The sequence below is a fragment of the Sus scrofa genome, chromosome 16, assembly GCF_054392235.1.
Source record: "Sus scrofa isolate SSC_HxYL_T2T_F1_AM1 chromosome 16, Sscrofa_HxYL_maternal_Yorkshire_Landrace_v2.0, whole genome shotgun sequence".
Lineage (NCBI taxonomy): Eukaryota > Metazoa > Chordata > Mammalia > Artiodactyla > Suidae > Sus > Sus scrofa.
The window spans coordinates 80,243,305-80,247,434 of record NC_139398.1 but is presented as its reverse complement, the minus strand read 5'-3'; the positions used below and the strand labels follow the sequence as shown (position 1 = coordinate 80,247,434).

The following is a 4,130-nucleotide window of genomic DNA, read 5'->3' as shown; positions in this document are numbered from 1 at the left end:
CCTAGGATCAGAAGAAGCAAAAAAACCCTCTAAACTGCAAGAACAACAGAAAACCAAAATAAACATACAAGAAGATAAGCATGAGTGGTATGAGAGAGGCTGGAACCACTGTGTTAAAGAAGATATTTCAGTTTAGTATGAGAATGAGTATAGAATCAAATAACTTTAATTCCATGTAAAGATTTCAAGGAGATTTCCAAATTTGGATTTTTAAAAAATAGTCTGTCTTTCTGTCTGTCTGTCTTTCTCTCTCTCTCTCTTTCTTTCTTGTCTTTTTAGGGCTGTATCATGGCATATGAAGGTTCCCAGGCTAGGGGTCGAATCAGAGCTACAGCTGCCAGCCTGCACCACAGCTTCAGCAATGCCAGATCCGAGCCGTATCTGGAAACTACACCACAGTTCATGGCAACACCAAATCCTTAACCCACTGAGTGAGGCCAGGGATTGAACCCGAGTCCTCATGGATACTAGTCAGGTTTGTTACCACTGAGCTATGATGGGAACTCCCAATGCTCTTTCTTTTTGATGTCAGTCTTCTATTTGGATGTATAAAGGTGGTATTTAAATGATATTTTGATCATGCTTACCTGGCAGGGGACATACCATGATCACGAAGACGGTTTTCCCAGGGCGAGGCTTATCCATTGCACTCCGGATGTGCTGACCCCTGCGATTTCCCCAAATGTGGGAAACGTGACTGCATAATTTATGGTAGTGGGGGGTTAAAAAACAATAGTAAATAAATAAACGATATTTTGATCATACTATCAAAAGTTGATACTTGAGATAAAGATGATACTTTTCTTTTTCTTACATTATTTAAGCTGTAATAACTGAATCTAGATGATTACTGGGTCAGTCCTAAACTATTTTAGAGTGAACCCAGTGAAGGTATAAACAAATTGTATAGAAAAGTTAGTGATTTAGTCAACTGAAGGAATAATTAATATTTTAGGGTAAATAGGAAAAAACGTTCTTATGAACAATACTAAAATTCAGCACCTGGGAATTCCCATCACGGCTCAGCGGTAACAAATCTGACTTGTATCCATGAGGGGTTCTATCCCTGGCCTCTCTTGATGGGTTAAGGATCCGCTGTTGCCATGAGCTTTGATATGGGTTGCAGACACAGCTTGGATCTCATGGGTGTTGCTGTGGCTGTGGTGTGTAGGTGGGCAGCTACATCTCTGATTTGACCCCTAACCTGGGAACTTCCATGTGCTGCAGGTTTGGCCCTAGAAAGAAAAAAAAAAATCAGCCCCTGATCTTTACCGAGGCTAAAAATTTATCTTTGAAACTGTACCCTACACAATACTCCAACTAACCTGATAACGTTCTGTAACATAGTGTGCTCTCTAGACTGTGGCTTTAGCTACTTGAGAGTGATCGTTCTTTGAGAACCCAAGCCTGTTGAGGAAATCAAATTATGTGTGAACTTGGGGAATTTCCGGGCCTTTCTAAAACAACCACTGTGGTAATAAAGGATGCTTGAAGCCTTGTAAATTCCCATTCCAATTATACTTTCTATCAAATTGTCACCTCTTTAGACACCAGGTGAAAATTAGCTATGAACGTGAGGGAATGTGAAAAAATGGGGTGGCTCTTCCTTGTTTCTAATTCTGAAAAGAAATGAAAACCTTTAAGAAAAATTCTTACATCCCTAGCTCTGATTCTTTCAAAAGGTGAGTCTTGGAGTTCAGAATCCTACTTTATGCCTAGGATTGGGCTGAATGCTACTCAAGTAGAGTTCAGGTGTGAGGCGAAGTGGCAGCAGGCACTGGTGATGAAAATGGAGAAGAGGCAGTGAATTGAGAGAGTGAGGGCAGAAGTGACAGAACTTGGTTTTTTATTAGTGTAGTTTGAGTCCTATAAATACACTTTTTAATAGTCGATGTGGGTGGTAGCAACAATATAGAGATTAAATTTGGACTGAAGTTGTTAGCTCTCAACCGTGGACTGATACGTGAATTATTTTGGAATTAAAAACGTAAAAAATGTTTTCCTAAAGAACCAACATTGATACAGAAGCCTGCATAACAACACATAGTCATATGGAGGCCAATGTAGTGTTTTTGCTTGTTTTTTGTTTGTTTGTTTGTTTTGTTTTAATGGCTGCATCCATAGCATATGAAAGTTCCCTGGCCAGGGACTGAATCTGAGCCTTGTGGTACTGTGGCAGCACTGGACCCTTTAACCCTACTGTGCTGGGTGGGGGATCGAACCCACGCCTCTCCAGTGACCTGAGCCGTTGCGGCTGGATTCTTAACCCCCTGCACCACAGTGGGAACTCCTGTTTTTGCTTTCTGATGCGGCTAATGACATAGTAGAGGAAATAGAGAAAGATTTTTCAACACTCGGATTCTGAGGGTTAATCCTTAGCATTTGAAGATCCTTTGAGGAACTAGATCAGAGGATGGGAAACCTTCTGTAAAAGAACCAATAGTAAATATTTAAAGCTCTGTGGGCCATATGGTTTTGGTCACAATTACTTAGCTCTACCTTGGTAGTGGGAAAGCAGTCATAGACAAATTGCAAATGAATGGGCCTGGGTATGTTCCAATAAAGCCTCATTTACAAAAATCATATTTGGATTTAAACCATGGGCTGTAGTTTGCTGGTACCTGTTCTAGATAAATTCCCCCATTTTGCAGATAGGAAAACTGAGATGAATCAGTGTATCTGGAGAACTTAGCATGATACCTCGCTCATAGCATATATTTAACAAATGATAACTATTTTTTATTATTTAAAGAGCCTTTCACCCCAAAATGACGCAGGGTAGCGGTGAGCTGAAAAAGTATTACCAACAATGACACCAGTTAGTATGCCTTTATGTTAAATCTATATACTCACCACAGTCGAAACATTTTTTTTTTTTTAAATTTGGGGAACTTTTTCACTGCTAGGAGGAATATGGAACCTTTCCTGTTTGTTTTTCAAATACAAACTATAATGTGCTGAGTGTAATAAAACTGTTCAAAATATAGGTATGTCACTCAGTTCGCTATTTCAATTCTGTATTCTAAATCCATAGGGTATTTCTCCAGAATCCCAGGTAGGCTTCTGAGATCTCTATTGTTTTAGAATATGATCATTTTTCCTCCTTCCCTCCTTTCTCTTTCTTACCTTAAATCACATCGGAATGTAGACTCCAGGGTGTAGTCTATCATTTTAAGAGACAATGAATGCTCCAAAGTGACTACAAAATTATAGGGCCATTTCTGACTCTCTCCTTGCAGTTAATGTAGTGAAATTATATAGTTAATGTTTGTAAAGAGTGATGGAGATGAAAAGCAGTATCTGAGTGCTCAATGTTATTGCTAAGAAAAGGAGAAGCAGAATAACTCTTTTTATATGTGTCCTTAGCCACTCCATCCTAAGTATGAGCACAGAATTTCATAATCTTAACAGTTCTTTTAATAATGCTCGATCAAATATGAAATTAAGAAAACGAGCCTCGCTGACTGTTCCCACTCTGCCTAAGCCAAATGCTTCAAGCAGAGTATGGATAATATTTCTTCATTCCCATGCAGCTGACTGAACAAATGGTGTGAGAATTTCTTCAGTTCTGACCCAGAGGTGGGGATGAGTGGGGCTAAAGAAAATTGATAGGTAGCAAGTAAAATAGGTGTACATGAGATAAAGCGAGGGTGGGAATCCACTCTTTGCTGCAGGTGCGTTCTAAATTATTGCAGGCATTTGGGAACGTCCTAGAGAAAAAACACAATCTTCTTTCTCAACCCCCTTTGGATTTTAAGGATGTCTGACAATGTGAGGTCTGTCTAGGCCATCATCTTAAATCCTTTAAGCATTTTATGACCTTAGTATTTCTTTTTTTCTTATATTTTATTGGAGTATAGTTGACGTACAATGTTGTATTAATGACCTTAGTAGTTCTAATACCTTGAACTTGTCAAGGCCAAAGGCAACAGGCAGGCAGGTATAGTCTTCATTACTCGGGTGTGGAAGTGGTAGTTATTTCAAAGTCACTAAATAAGACAATTTCCTCATGTCTCATTTTTATTCCCATACAGAAAGAGATGTTTTTCCAGCTGATAGATACTGAGCAGTCCTAGAGTCATTTTAATTATGCATGACACACTGAGGTCTACTTCACTGATCATAATTGC

The 4,130-nt window shown here is 39.1% G+C and overlaps 1 pseudogene; it reads left to right on the top strand.

Moving 5' to 3' along the window:
• The first annotated feature begins 579 nt into the window (after positions 1–579).
• Positions 580–725, top strand: LOC146395676 (U1 spliceosomal RNA; annotated as a pseudogene).
• Positions 726–4,130: the final 3,405 nt, after the last annotated feature.